Genomic DNA, 16,710 nt, shown 5'->3' on the forward strand with positions numbered 1-16,710 from the left:
TGTAAAACTATTAAACATAACATTGATTTATAAATAATTATAAATATACTATATATCATCCTGATCTAGAGATAAACTTACATGACAAAATAAAAACTAGAAGAGCTTGTCTTCATTTTAATAGAAATTCAATAATGACTTAGAGTATGTATATCAAATAAATTTGCTAATCGTGTAAAGTATATGTTTGTTTTCAAGTACTTCAATTTTATAGGGTTACATTTATAGGTTCTGTACATAAATATGTTACAAGGTGTTAATGCTCTAAGCGACGTTTTAATTTGTTGTAAATCTATGTTAACATTTTTGCAGCAGTTTTAACAAAGAAGGCTTGGAGTAACGAAGTATTTACATCTCATGCCATTGTAATTAAGACATTTATAATATAAAAATTTGAAATAAGTAAAAATCGGGTATGAAAATAAATGTTTTCCTAAAATGTCTAAACAAAATCAATTTCTATAATCCTTTTTAATTACAAGTTTTAAATGTTTTAATGAAAAAAAACTATAATATCTTACCTTTTTCAATGTCGATTTTCCATAATTTTTTTAGCAAATTTATTTTCAAAAATATTGCAAAATACTAACTGATTTCTATCATACATGTTTTGCTTTTATAAGTTGTTTAATGTTTTCTATGTTAAAATGGATAGAGCAATTGATGTCAAAATAGATAGAACTAACAGAAAAGTATGTTTTTTTGACTAAAAAAGATGTGTCATTTATAGAGTTATGATGTCAAATACAAATATATCGTGTTAGACAATTTAAATATTAAGTACATCAATTTCAGTTCTATATGAGTAATATCAAAAATGTATTTACATCTCATGCCATTGTAATTAAGACATTTATAAAATAAAAATTTGAAATAAGTAAAAATCAGGTATGGAAATAAATGTTTTCCTAAAATGTCTGAACAAAATCAATTTTTATTTTCCTTTTTAATTACAAGTTTTAAATGTTTTAATGAAAAAGAAATTATAATATCTTACCTTTTTCATTGTCGATTTTCCATAATTGTTTAGCAAATTTATTTGCAAAGATTTTGCAAAATACTAACTGATTTCTATCATACATGTTTTGCTTTTATAAGTTGTTTAATGTTTTCTATTAGGTAGTAACCCATGCTACAGCACGGAAAAAAATATTTTATATAAATTTTAAATTTGTAAAATGACTAAAAATTATATTAATCCGGTGCTATAGTACATGTGCATTAGTGTTACTTTAGAACGGGAAACACGTCACAGTCCCACCCCATCCCCTCATGTTCTAACCCATCTCCTCTCGTCCTATCTCATCCCGTCTCATCTTTTATCGTCTCATCCAGTATGGTCTCGTCCCGTCTCGTCTTATACCCGTCAGAATTGTTTATCTTATGTCCAGTTCCTTTTAAATAATTACTTGTTAGACAAATTTTTACTAAAAGAGATTGTGTAAGAAATTTAGATGGGATACCAGAGTTCTAAGTTGAATATTTTTCTATTTAGTTAGTTGAAATTATCATAAAAATTATAATTTTTAAAAATTATATAATTTTTTTCAAAAACACTAAAATTCTCAAAGTGTTCGTACCAAAGTGATTAATTACGTGTCGCATAGTCAATCCTTATCCAATTTAGTGAAAGCTTGATACTTAAATTTTGTCTACCTATATTTTTTGATTTTGTACTTTAATATAAAATTTATGTCCTTTTTAAATAAATGTTTTTCTAAAATGTCTGAACAAAATCAATTTCTATTTTTCTTTTTAATTACAAGTTTTAAATGTTTTAATGAAAAAAGAAATTATAATATCTTACCTTTTTCAATGTTGATTTTCCATAATTGTTTAGCAAATTTATTTGCAAAGATTTTGCAAAATACTAACTGATTTCTATCATACATGTTTTGCTTTTATAAGTTGTTTAATGTTTTCTATGTTAAAATGGATAGAGCAATTGATGTCAAAATAGATAAAACTAACAGAATGGTATATGTTTTTTTGACTAAAAAAGATATGTCATTTATAGAGTTATAATGTCAAATACAAATATATCGTGTTAGACAATTTAAATATTGGGTACATCAATTTTAGTTCTATATGAGTAATATCAAAAAATGTAACTAACTTTGTGATAATAAAACTAAATCTTTGTAAATATAAATTTTAGCAATTTAACATATGTACAATACTAAAAAAGTAACAATACTTTATGGAAAAGTTTATTTATACATGGGTCCAAACAAAGATTAAAAATAATCAAAAGTATGTGATGAGAATTAAGGTGTTAAGGTGTAAATAGCATCAACTTACCTCATGACAAGTGGTTGAGATATACGCAATGGCACATATAGAAGCAAAGATTTCTTGGCATGAAAAGGATTCTGAGTAATGTGATATATAGACGTAAGCCACATGACCAATGATAGGCATTTAGTTATGATGTCAAATACAAATATATCATGTTACACAATTTAAATATTGAATATATCACTTTTAGTTCTATATGAGTAATATCAATAATGTAACTAACTTTGTGATAATAAAACTAAAATTTTGTAAATATAGATTTTAGCAATTTAACATATGCACAATACTAAAAAAGTAATAATACTTTATAGAAAATTTTTATTTATACACGGGTTCAAACCAAGACTAAAAATAATCACAAGTATGTGATGGAAATTAAGGTTAATTTTAGTACACTTATATATTTTTGCGAGTTGGTTTAACACAAACAAAATATATTAATCTTATATAAAAGGAGTTAAAAACCGGTGCACAAAAAAAAAAGGAGTTAAAAACCAACACTAACCCGCTCCATCACACTCATATACAAAACTAACTGTTTTTTTTAATAACTAAGAGGTTATGGGCAAAACTAACTAATTTAAAATTAGTGGATAAAGCTTAAATAATATTATATGAACTACAAAGTATTATACATATTAACAAATTTTTACTGTCACAACAACTAATTTTGATTGATTAAATTCTTAAATGAAAGAATTTTGATTAATTAAATTCTAAATGAAAATAATAATTTGTATATATATAAAGCAAATAAATTACAAATATCTTAATATTATTATATAAAAAACTTATAAGAATATATATTTGATCCAACATAATTTTTTTTAGTAAGTTATATAAAATATGAAAAAACCATAACCTATAGTATACTGCGGGTTAAAATCTAGTGATAATTAAAATTGAAAAAAAAACTATTATGTTTCAGAATTATCTTTTATAAACTCTTTTTCTTTGGCTTGGGTAACCAATCTCAGAGTTATTTTCTAGTTTTAATGTTTGGTCAAAAAAAAAAAACCCATTATGTTTTAAATTTTGCTTTTGTTACTAAAGTAGAATAGTAACTTCTTGCTAACGTCATTTCCATTTTTTTAAAGTTTGATTCTCAGGTAAAAATCATAAAGTTTATTAGTCAATTGAGTTAAGAATATATCCTCTAGCTCTCTCTCTCTTCTCACCTTGATATCTTTTAGAGAGAGGGAGGTGATTTCAGATCTTTACTCTGCCGTCCGGAATTCTCCGGCAAAGCCGTCCGGTTAGTTGTAACCGGTTTCAGCCCGACATCAACTGGCCTCTTATGCAGTGGTTGGTCGGTTACTTGCCCGGAATCTCTGACTTTTTTAGCAGAGATGTCCGATTTCGCCATCCGATCCAATATTTACCGGCTACGAAAGCGGTGGTTGATCGGCTGTTGTCTAGCATCGATCGGCTTTTCTAGCGATGATGGCTAGTTTTGTTTTTTTTACTCCGGCTTTTGTCCGGTTTCTATCACGGTGACTTATGTGCCGTTGAATGTTTTTAGCTTTCAGATATTTCGATCTGTGTTGGTGGTGGTATGTGGTGTACGGGAACAATCTAAGCGATCTGCAATTTCAGATGAAGATACAAAGCAATTTCCTCAGCTTATTACAAATGCCTATTAGCTGTCCCTTGTTTACGACAAGTTGTTTCAGAGTTTCGATTGGTTAAGGCAACAGTTTGGATTAATCAGATTTCTCTTTCTCTAACCCGTTTGGCAAACGGTAGAGTTTAACTGATTCTGTATTTTATCCTTATGCTGTTTTGCTCTTACTGATGAAAAACAGAAGAATCTATCTATCCTTGATTTCATCTCGGCGATAGCTTCATTCATCGGAAGAATCGGTGGCTCCGATGGCGAAGGATGACGATGGAAACCTTTCAATTGCTCATGTTACACGTGTTACTGATATGTGTCTTTGAGTGGACTTTTGTGACTCAATCTTCTTCTTAAGCGGTGCAATAGTGAACTCAAATTGAGCTTTTGTTGTTTTCGTATTTTGTTGGGCTACTGCCTTTGCTTTTGTGGGCCTTTTGTTTAGGCTCGGCTTGTATGCCGTGTATGTTGTGGGCCTTTTATTTAGGCTCGGTTTGTATGCCATGTATGTTTAATAAAAAAATCTTTCCAGAAAAAAAAAAATCATAAAGTTTATTTTACCATATTTAGTTAAATTATTTATTGTTATATTAGCGCGGAATTCGTGCTTGCAGGAACAGCAGCACAAGTTAGTCATTTCTATTGAAATTTGATTCTATAGAATTTGAGATTTTATTATGCACACGTGCGAACATAAAAAAAGATGTACTGCCAGATTTGCGATTCAATATCGAATAAGCTCATATAGCATGCGTCAAATTTCATACGAGAAAAACAACTAAAACAAACTATTATAGAAATTGCATTAATTTAAAATTGATAAATACATATACAACATAGCGGCTATACCGATCAATTAGTTATTGTTTTTTTTTTTTTCATTTTCTCTAACTGCTTTATTTTTAGATATAAATAGTTTATTGTATGTTTTGAAACATAATACTGAAAATAATTGGCAAATATGATTTTTTAGCAAAAATGTGATGCTGTATAAAGTGTCAAAGTGATTGCGTTATTTATGTTTAGAAACTCTTCATCAAAGATGACATCTCTACAGATATCTACCTTTTTCATAAAGTCTAGGTACACCAACATAACGCGTTTTTATTTTCCATCCCATTTCTTATTCTTTTCATCTAGTATGTGAACATAACATATATTTCTAGTCACTTACATATCACCTAGTGATTTTGTTACACTACAATATTCGGTGTCTTATTTTCAAATGCTTTAATCTTGTTAGTGTTTGATTTATACAAAAAGGTTTCAACATGAACAAATTCAGCCAAAAACATTTTAAATAGAACTTTGGTTTAACTCATTGCTCTTGCCATTTCTACTTCTATTTCATGAAATTCGATCCAGTTTTCTGTGTAGGGTAAGTTGCAATTAGATACCTCCCAATGCTAATCCATCCTAAAAACTCTAATATCTTTTTTCTCGAAATCATAAGAAACCGAATGCATTTTTTGTTTTGTTATATTTACCATATTTTCGAAACTCTTTAAGGTTGTAAAATATTGAGTAGATATGTACAATTAAGTTACTTAAACTCCTAAATATGTTTCTAAAAGTATTTAAAATATTTTTATTATTTGTTTTAAGTAATGATGTGTTTTGTTTTTAAGAATGCTTACCACTTAAGGTTCGAAATGATAATTCACTACTTTAATATAAAAACATGGAAGTATATTAAAATTTTAATATAATTTCTGTCAAAGTATATTTATTAATTTTGAAGTCAAATTACATTTTCTTAATCTTTGTACATTTTAGTGAGAGAGCAACGGCATGTAACTGTTCCTCTAACCTCCCTACATTTACCATAAGCTCTATCTCTTCTCTGACAAGCCCTATTGCAGTCATAACATAAAGCTCTAAAGCCAAACATGCGCAATTGTCCAGGATGTATATAGTCACCCAAATTAAAATCTATAGGAGAGGTCGCTGCTGAATTGATAGGATATATTCTCGCTTCTGAATTAAAAGATTTTATAGTCGTTGATGTACCTGTAAAATGTTCAAAACATATGTAAAACTATTAAACATAACATTGATTTATAAATAATTATAAATATCATCCTGATTTAGAAATAAACTTACATGACGAAATAAAAACTAGAAGAGTCAAAAACAAAACGTTTGTCTTCATTTTAATATAAATTCAATAATGACTTAGAGTAAGTATATCAAATAAATTTGCTAATCGTGTAAAGTTTATGTGTGTTTTCAAGTACTTCAATTTTATAGGGTCATATTTATAGGTTCTGTATATATACATATATGTTACAAGGTGTTAATGCTCTAAGCGACGTTTTAATTTGTTGTAAATGATAATTAAAACTGAAGAAAAAACCATTATGTTTTAAATTTGGCTTTTGTTTCTAATGTAGAATCGTAACTTCTTGCTAACATCATATCCATTTTTTTTTTTTAAGTTTGATTCTCAGGTAAAAATCATAATGTTTATTTTACCATATTTAGTTAAATTATATGTTGTTATATTATTGTTCAACCTAAATTAGTCATTTCTATTGAAATTTGGTTCTATAGAATTTGATATTTTATTATGCACACTTGCGAACATAAAAAATATGTACCGCCAGATTTGCGATTCAATATCGAATAATCTCATATATAATTGTAATTCTAGCATGCGTCAAATTTCATACAAGGAAAACAACTAAAACAGACTATTATAGAAATGTCATTAATTTAAAATTGATAAATACATATATAACATAGCGGCAATACTGATTAATTAGTTATTGTTTTTTTTTTTTTTCATTTTCTCTAGCTGCTTTATTTTTAGATATAAATAGTTTATTGTATGTTTTGAAACATAATACTGAAAATAATGGCAAATATGATTTTTTAGCAAAAATGTGATGTTGTATAAATTGTCAAAGTGGTTGATTTATTGATGTTTAGAAAACTTTTCATCAAAGATGACATCTGTAACATCTGCAAACCAAAATATGAATTTTGGGGATGGGTGTCGATCGACATCAAGGGTGGTGTCGGTCGACACTAATTTCTGGTTCGACCAGATTGATTTAATTATCGATTTGGGTTGGTTTGGTTTGAAAAAAACCATATAACCGGGTTATTTAAGTGGAAGGTCGACGAAAAGGGTTTTGGGAAGTTGTTTTTGTCGCTGTTCAACAGTTTTGAGAGAGAAAAAGAGAGAAAGAAGTGTTCTTGAGAGTTTGGTGATTTTTGGGAAGATTGCTGGCTTTTCTTTAGAGATCTGAAGCTAGGAGGATGTTGGAAACTTGCTAGGAGGGTTAGATTCGTCGTTGTTGGTCTGAAACTTCTTGCAAAGAGGTGAGTGCATGACCATGACTTATCTATGCTAAGATCTCTATTTGTATGTGATTTTGTGCTTGTGTGATTGTTTCATTTTGAGTTCTCTAAGGTTTTTCGTTGCTGCTATGGCTGGGTTTTGCTTATGAGGATGCATGGATTGGATGGGAGAAGCTTGGAGGCAAGATTCGAAGTTTCTGTTCGATGGAAATCGATGCTCGGCATCAGTGTCGATCACACCAGTTGGGGCGTCAGTCGACACCAACGTGAGGACGATTCGATAACTTTGGCGAGTGTCGATCGACACCATGTGGAGGTGTCGGTCGACACAAACTAGGGTTTTTGGGGATGTCGAGCATGGTGTCGGTCGACACCTGATTGCCAGTGTTGGTCGACACCAGTTGTGGTGTTGGTCGACACCTGATTGCCCGTGTCGGTCAACACCCTTCCTTAGATGCGACGGTTGATGCGATGCTTTGTATATTGTCTGGTTTGTTTTATTGTTTGTTGCTTATGGAATGAAGAGATCTTATTGCTTGTGTGTATAGCCCAGTAGATGGGAGGATTGCCTTACTGAGTGTTTAAAAAATACTCATGTATCTCAATTTGTGTTTGTGGTGTTGGTAAATGCAATATGTGATCGTGGAATCAAGACAATGAAGATGAGGATGTTCTAGTGGCTCGATTGGTTGTTGTCTGGCTTCTGTTAGGTTGCTAGAGTTGAGTCAATAGGATATGGTTTAGGTTGCTGCTTCTATGATTCGTGTTGTTTGGATTATTGGTTATGTGTTATGAATTATTATTGGTTTTATTATTTATTGGTTATTTATTTAATGATATCTTTTGGTTATTTCTGCTGTTGGTTGAGTGTGGTTAGATGGCTATTGGTTATGAGATCACTAATTTATTACTATTATTATTATTATTTAAAAAAAATGGGTCAGGTCGTTTCAACACCTCTACAGAAATCTACCATTTTTTATAAAGTCTAAGTAAACCAACATATCGCGTTTTTATTTGTCATCCCATCTCTTATTTTTTTCTTTCTAGTATGTGAACATAACATATATTTCTAGTCACTTACATATCACCTAGTGATTTTGTTCCTCTACAAGATTCAGTGTCTTATTTTCAAGTGCTTTAATTTTATAGTGTTTGATTTATACAAAAAGGCTTCAACATGAACAAATTCAGCTAAATACATTTTAAAAAGAACGTTGACTTTATTCATTGCTTGCCATTTCTACTTCTATTTCATGAAACTCAATCAATTAGTCTGTGTAGGGTAAGTTGCAATTAGATACCTTTCAATGTTAATCCATCCTAGAAACTGTAATAATTTTTGTCGAAATCATAAGAAACCGAATGCATTTTTAGTTTTACTATATTTGAAACAACCCTTCCCATTTTTTCTTTTTATATATCATAAATCTCTAGTGGTCCCATATCCACTAACAACCTAACATCAATCAACAACAGCGGATAACCAACAATACCATTAAACCAATAGAAATCCAACAATGAATAATCCAATAAACCAACAAAATCAATAACCAAATTCCAACATCCTACAATATTCTATTGACTGAACACTAGCAACCTAACACTAGCTAGACCACAATCAATCAAGCTTCTGGAACACCTTTCTCTTCAACGCTTTGATTCCACATTCACACTTTGTCATTACCTACACCACAAACACAATTTGAGATGCATGACTATTGTCATAATCACTCAGTGAGACAATCTTCCCATCTACTGGACTATACACACAAGCAACTGAGATTCCAATGTTAAACAAGCAACAAACAAACAGAAACAAACCAGGGAAAAAGTGTCAACCGCCGTCTGAAAACATTGGTGTCGACTGACACTGACTATTGCTGCCTCTCAGTGTTGACCGACACGCCTCCTTGGTGTCGACCGAAACTGCTCTTCAGTGTCAACCGACACCCCTCCTCGACCCGGAAACCCTGAATCTGACACTCGCCAAGTCTCTGCACCGTATCTTGGTGTCGACCGAAACCACCCACCTGGTGTCGATCGACACCGACTCTGCAGACACGTTCTGCTCAAAGTCGAAAGTCGAATCTCCGCTTCTATCCATCTCCAATCCGTCCAAAACTCGACCTGAAGCCACAGTAAGCTATAGGAACCAAGTAGCTACCACAACAAGCAAGAAAAACACCACAAACAAGCAAAACAAAGGAGATCTCAGGCTTAGATCTGCCATGGTCATGCACTCACCTCTTTTGCAGAAATTTTCTGACCAAAAACCAACGAATCCAACCCTTAGAAAGCATCTGCTTCGTTCCTAGCAACAGTTCTCCCCTCCACAGCAACATATCTCAGAAAACCAGCCAAGAAACACCAAAAAGTCTCAAGAACACTCTCTTATTCTCCTTCTCACTCTATGGGAACGACAAAAACTAAGGAGGCGACAAAAATAATTTTTCCTTCTCCCTATATGTCGATTTCCCCCTTAGATACGTCGGTTAGGGATTTTACTTTAACCAAATCGGACCAAATCGACAATTAAAATCAACCCGGTCGAACCAGAATTTGTTGGTGTCGATCAACACTCTCCTGTGAGTCAATTGACACCCACCCCCAAAGAGACTACTTGGCTCGCGGATGTTACAATTCTCCCCCACCAACAAAGACTCAAATCTCGCAGCACCTTCCATCCGCCAAGGACCTCCGTGCAACAGTCAACACAGCCTGCACGTCCTCTGACCAGACTGAACATCGTCAGCAAGTGTTTCCCGTGTAACTGTCGCAACAGCCCGCACACCTCTAACTAAACCCTCAAGGTCTCCCTCTAGCCAATATACTCACATCCTAGACGTTAATGCTCAAACTCAATGTTTTCCCCGTCTGCGGTCACAACCAACGAATCATTTCGGCTCGCTATCAGGCTAACCGCCTTAAGCTACCACCTCCAGGAAGTCATTCACTCCCCCTCTCTCAGGTTGCAACCTTCGAGACATACTGGCTCACAACTATGGTCCAGGGAGTCTCAAAATCCCGCTCTTGGGTCGTAACACTAAAGCACGCTCTCGGATCGTCATCCAAAGCAAACATATCACTCCCACTCTATGGCCACAAAGTCCATCGAGCTATCAGTATCACATGAGTTGGTCCCACATGATGTGAGTGTAATTTCACTCCAAATCTTTTATCTGAAAAGACCACACGACGACTGAAAGTGCATAGTTAATCAATGTAGTATTTTAGGATCGATCCCACAGAGAGTAATAGCTAACACGAATTGAATTAAAAGAGAAAGAACTATGGCTAAGACTAAATAAGAGATTGGGGGTTTGGTTTTCCTAATAAATATTGCAAGTAAATAAAAGTGGTTAAAACCTATAAGACTATGGCGTTGGGCGTTTTGAGAGTCATCTCAGGGTTTTCATGGTTCTAAGCAATATTAAGTGTCAAGATCTAACAAGTAAATACTAATTTTGGTCTAGGTTCTCAACTACGAAACACTAATGAACTAACAGCTATTATCATAGAATAAAAGTCTAAAGTCTTCATACTCTGTTACTCAACTTACGCAGGCAACGTCGCATGTCAACCAGCCAGTGAAACAAGTTCGATACATTCACCAAACTCCGCAACTCAACTTACGCAGGTTACGACGCAAGGTTTCGGTATAACACTAGTTCGGAGAAGTAGGATAACGCGGTTCGCGTTCCCGTTCTCTAGATCAGCACTTGGTGATCAATCCAAGCACATGCATTAAGATAAAGATGTCCCAAAATAACTCTAATATAGAACCGAAAATAAGATCTCACAACCTAATTGAAGCGAACCATGAATTCCCCTTGAATCACTCCATAAAACCCAAAAAAGTAAACTACTCGCTCATGATGCAAAGAAACAACATTGATATTATAAAGTATATCATCAAAAACGAATCAATAAACAAAAGGGGTTCAAAGGAAACTTCTCTACTTGTCACAAAAGTAACTTAATCCCAAAAGCAATGAAAGTATGAGAGGATTGAGTAGAAAGAGAGATGGCGGATCTTCAAGCGTATCGAGAGGGACGAGAGGTTGTGGCTGCTTCTCTGGTCGTGGCTAGGGCTGCTCCCAGAGCCGGCGCCGAGAATAAATGGGCTGCAAGCGAAAAAAATTTTTAGGCCAACAAAATAATGAAAAAACATAAAAATGCAAAACAGGTGACAGTGAAACTCGAACTCAGTACCTCAACAACAATACCTACACCCTTGACCAACTGAGCTGAAGAAAATTTTTGAGAAATTGAAGGGCGAAATTTTACTTATCCCAAAAAGGGCCACAAGCAGATGCTTGGCTTGCTTGGCCTCAACGCCAGCTCTGGCTGCTCCAAGAGCTGTTGATGATGCACCCCTTGAAACCTTAGGTCTTGAAGAGTATTTATAGGGTTTGTCTTGGATTAAAGTTTGTAAGGGTAAAAGATTATTTTCTTCTTGAGTGCAAGGCAAGGGGTGGCGAAAGAGGCTTCTGGACCGTGGTGGAGGCTTGGACCGGGCCACCGTGATGGTTGCTGTTCAGGCCTTCAATAAAAGCCCATCGGCTAGATGGTTCTCCTTACCCCAGTTTATAACACGTCTTGGTAAATCGGGCATATCTTCCGGATGGCTGAATGGATTGACTTGATTCCACTGCGAGGAGAAATATGACTCTTCCAGCTTTCCACAGACACAAACATGATATAATTTGAGTTCTGGAAGTTCTTTAAAAGTGGACCGTACTGTAAAGCTCTGAATCTGTCTCCAAACATGTTTTCCTTGTCTTTTGCTATAAAACCTGTAAAACCTTCTTGAAACCTAAAATACTTGATAATAGACATTTTCTACCTGAAATCTCATCAAAATCTTCCTAAATGCATATGAAAATATAGCTAATATGGGTAAAATAATGATGTTATCACCACATGGCCTTGAGCAAACAAGTCTGATGCCATCGAGTATCTCCCGACTAGATCTACCTTCACACTTTCCATTTCTGGAACTTCCATTTTTAGAAATTTCTATTTTTAGAAAATTTTCACTATTAGCAGTGTGCTTCACGAAATCTCATATCCCGAACACACCTCATCTTGGTACTTAGTCGCACAACCAACCACCCCTAAGCGACCAAGTATCAAGAGAGATGCGATGGAATACTTCATTCTGCTCCAGCCACGAACTTCACTGCTCCAATATCTACAACAGCAACTAGGACCAGGGTAGACTAGTTCAAGCCACGACCAGCTTCTCAAACACTTTTTGAACCTTGCCTTCATCCTCGCCTTTGGCTTCCAAGTCTGCTCCTCAACACCAATCATAGTCCCACAAGACTATCATCAAAGAAATCTTCTTCCGCCAAAGTTCCTTGACCCCTCCTCTCGAGAACCCTCACTGGCCTTGCCTCCAAAGTTGTTGGGCTGAAGATCCTCATAAATCTTAGCCAACACCTGATAATCATTGTGAAGACACTTCCTCAGCATTGACACATGAAAACCTTCTGGAACGCACGCATGACATCAGGCAACTCTAGCCTATATGCCACTGGTCCCACCCGCTCAACTACTCTGAACGGACCCATGTCTTTTGGACTCAACTTAGTCTCAGTCAATGACCTGTTCGGACCCCGCAACATTGCCATCTTGAGGTACACTCTATCACCCAACTTAAACTCAAGATCCTTCCTCCTCTTATCAGCATAACCCCTCCGCCGATCCTGAGCCTCCTTCATGTTAGCTTCAGAACCCGGATCTTCTCCGAGGTCTCCTGACCAAAGTCTGCACCATATATTCTTCTCTCGCCCACCTGAGTCCAACATAGCGGTGTACGACATGGCCTCCCATACAATGCCTCATAAGGAGTGATCCCAATACTCGCCTGGTAGCTATTGTTGTAAGCAAACTCCACCAAGCTCAAGTGATCTGCCCAATGATGATCCCAATCCAGCACACACATCCTCAGCAAATCCTCCAAAATCTTGATTGTCCGCTCTGACTGACCTTATGTCTGAGGATGATAGGTTGTACTCATATGCATCTTTGTGCCCATCTCTGCCCGAAATTCTCTCCAGAACACGAAAGTAAAATTGGAATCTCTGTCAAACACAATACTGGTAGGCACACAATGCAATCTGACTATCTCTGATGAGACCCTGGTATCGGCCGTACCACGGTACGACCGTTGGTACCAATGTCCATCAGCTAGTGTAGGGGAAAGGGATCTGGTCCAAGACATCAATGTGGCATCAACAAGCTTCCAAGGATCATCAAGGGAGCAAGGCAAGGTCATCTAATGGGCGTTTCCAATGGATATCTACCCAACAAAGCCAGGCTCCAACCTTTACACCAAGAGTTCATGGCATGCATCACCAATGAAGAACCTTGTGAGCGACCAGCTTTGGGAAGCTTGTCATGTGTGTCTTCACCATCACGCTAGCGTGAAGGCACCCCTTAGTCATTAGAAGAAACTGTACTCTTTTTCCTACTTTGGGTTTGTCCTAAATGGGTTTACCGAAGGGGTTTTGACGAGGCAGCGAGCTCTAGTGCATCTCCACTTCGTCTCACTTGGCTCATGCCTTGGAAATGTTCATTGACATGCTAGGAGCCAAGGAAGTGAAGATCCTATCTGCCACGCCCAACCAATGACATGTCATTCCGATCTCCTTCCTTTCCTTTATTTCTTTTTGAACCTTCTTTTAACCGTTGATGGTCTTTGCTTTGGGTTTACATTTGTTTTTGCTTTTAAAGCCATGTGTGTTTCTTAGCTACTTGCCACGTGGTTCGGGTTTAAGTGATCCCTTATGTAAGTTTGTCTATATAAAGGCATAGATCCTCAGATATAAAGGTTAGACTTGAAATGGAGTTGCATGTATATGTTAACGTTGATAGCCAAAAAAGGGCACATGCAGCTAGTTACTCCCCGGCAACGGCTCCAAAAATCTTTGATGTGTGTTGAATTTCACTCCAAATCTTTTACCTGAAAAGACCACACGAGGACGAGCTTCGACGGCTGTAGAGAATTAAGAGGCACAAAGGAAGAATTAAGAGGCACAAAGGAAGCACACCGGAGGCACACTTGAAACCCTAGGTCTTGAAGATTATTTATAGGATTTTGTTTTGTATTAGGGTTTGTAATGGTAAAAACATATTTTATTCTTGACTGCAGGAAAAGGGGAGGCGTAGGAGGCTTCTGGACCGTGGTGGAGGCTTGGACTTGGCCGCAGTGATGGTCGCTGGTCAGGCCTTCAATAAAAGCTCATCGGCTAGATGGTTCTTCTTACGTCGGTTTATACCACGTCTCGGTAAATCGGGCATAACTTCCGGATGGCTTGATGGATTGACTTCAATCCACTTCGAGGATAAATATAACTCTCTCAGCTTTCCATAGACACTAAGCACGTAAAAATGTGAGTTCTATAAGTTCTTCAAAAGTGGTCCGAACGGTAAAGCTCTGAATCTGTCCTGAAACGTATTTTCTTTGTCTTTTGGTCTTTTTTTACTACAAAACCTGTGAAATCTTCTTAAAACCTAAAATACTTGTTAATAGACATCAAAAACTTGAAATCATATCAAACTCTTCCTAAATGCATATAAAAACTATAGCTAATATGGGTAAAATAATAATGTTATCAGACTTGAAATGGAGTTGCATGTATATGTTGACGTTGATAGCCAAAAAAGGGCACATGCGGGTATGTCTATAAGTTTGTTTAATTACAAAAGGTGCTAACCAAGTAGCCCGAAACAACATAAAGGGCGGTACAATACTCTTAGTAACTCATTTTGTAAACAGTTAATTAATTAATTCCACATATGTATTATGTCTCCTAATCAATAAAGATCTTACAAGTTACACAATCCAACATAAATAGAAAAAAACCAAGTTCAATTAACACTACAATTGGAAAACATCATATCAAGAAGGACGATCTACCTAATTAAGTTTGTTGTTACTTGTTAGTGTACCTAGTATTATCAAATATTGGAACCGTTCTTGTTCTCGAAGCATTAGGAATAGCTCTAACCTGACCCACCATTGAAACCTGAAGTGCTTCTTCTTCATAAGCTCTCCTCTCCATCTCCTCTCTCATCGCTTTCTTCTTCCCTTTCACTACCATCGCCACCACCAATAACTCTAACAGAAACGCTCCAATTATTGACCCAATCACACTCCCCAGTCCCCACCGCCACTTTCCACCGGCTCAATCTCCCTGCGCCACCTTCATTCACGGCAGGATACGACGGTGCCACGGCACCACCACCACTTTCGTGAGCTCTTGTCTTGTTCCCAAGCAAACGTAGGCTGAAACTTGCTCTCTAAACGTTATGTTACCGTTACTTGTGAAGCAAGCACACATTAGAGATGAGTTCTGTTTCGTGTTAGGTTTAGGGTCACCGCTTGCCTTGCTGCTCAAGAATTTGATCAAAATAGTGTTTTGCTCCGTTCCCATTACGTTAATCTCAAAAGGGTTCATAGGCACACCGTCCGGGTTAGAATTGTTAGCCAATAAACCGTGAACCGGAGACATGAGCTGGTAATTGTAACCGGTTAAGTTATAACGATGGAGAAGAGAGATCGCTGAGGCATGGTTGAGACAAGACGTAAGTCTTCGACTTCGAGACTGTGTTGCACTTATTCTCCAGAAACACATGCCGAGGTAAAATATTTTTCGCATAAACAGTGTTGGCAGAGTTTATGAATCTTAGAGAAAACTTGGGTGAGAAAAATAAAACAATCTCTTGATTTCTCTGAACTTGCAAGGTTAGGTTTTTTTTTTTTTTTTTTTAAACTTATTTGTAATGGGAGCAATTTAATTTCATATTCCGTAGATGTTTCTCGATCGTTAGATGTTTCAAAACCTAAATATGAAATCTGTTTACTAGCAAGCTATGATTCTAGAAGACATAAAACTGCAAAAACGGTTGATTTGGTCTCAGGTCGAGTGGCTCAGATTATTTGCGAGCAACAGAGTTCGGGTAACTAATCTTTTCTCAACCTTGACTTTAAGGAAAAACATGAATCTTGGTCACTCTTTCTTACAAAACTTTTGAGAAGCTGAAATGTTGTGTTCATTTTCTTCTTTTTTTTTCCAGTAGCTACAGTGGTTTTTAGCTGGGGGTTTAGGTTGATTCACTGCATGGCTGTTTCATTAAACTACCAACTTCGAACTAGCAAACAACATCTTCAGAAGCTAACCGGCAGAGTTGATTCACTGCATGGCTGTTTCATTAAGTTGGTCTCTGCTGCAAAGTTCCATAATGTTAGCATTAGTTCTCATAAAGAAGTATACACGTGGGGATTTGGAAGGGGTGGCCGCCTTGGACATCCTGAATTTGATATTCACATGTATGTATTGTTTTTAATACTCTAATATGGTGACTTGAGAAGCTTATTTGCTTTCAACACGTGTGCTATTTGTGTCATCCTGCAGTTTCACGTTAAAGTTGAGGTAGTCGATAAGGTGAAACCAAAGAGACCTCTACCACCACCGCCA

General features: G+C 35.7%; 1 long non-coding RNA gene and 1 pseudogene across 1 annotated transcript; both read right to left on the minus strand.

Annotated features, from left to right (window-relative positions):
* Positions 1-5,622: 5,622 nt before the first annotated feature.
* Positions 5,623-6,144, minus strand: LOC147948640 (uncharacterized). Its single transcript, XR_015574697.1, has 2 exons — positions 6,017-6,144; positions 5,623-5,923 (listed from the first exon to the last, which is right to left on the minus strand). It is a non-coding gene; the product is annotated as an uncharacterized LOC147948640 (long non-coding RNA).
* A 6,390-nt stretch (positions 6,145-12,534) lies between these two features.
* LOC147948641 (uncharacterized) lies at positions 12,535-15,867 on the minus strand (annotated as a pseudogene).
* Between the last annotated feature and the right edge of the window lie 843 nt (positions 15,868-16,710).

This window comes from Camelina sativa, chromosome 2 (genome assembly GCF_030686135.1).
Source record: "Camelina sativa cultivar CO46 ecotype springtype chromosome 2, ASM3068613v1".
Lineage (NCBI taxonomy): Eukaryota > Viridiplantae > Streptophyta > Magnoliopsida > Brassicales > Brassicaceae > Camelina > Camelina sativa.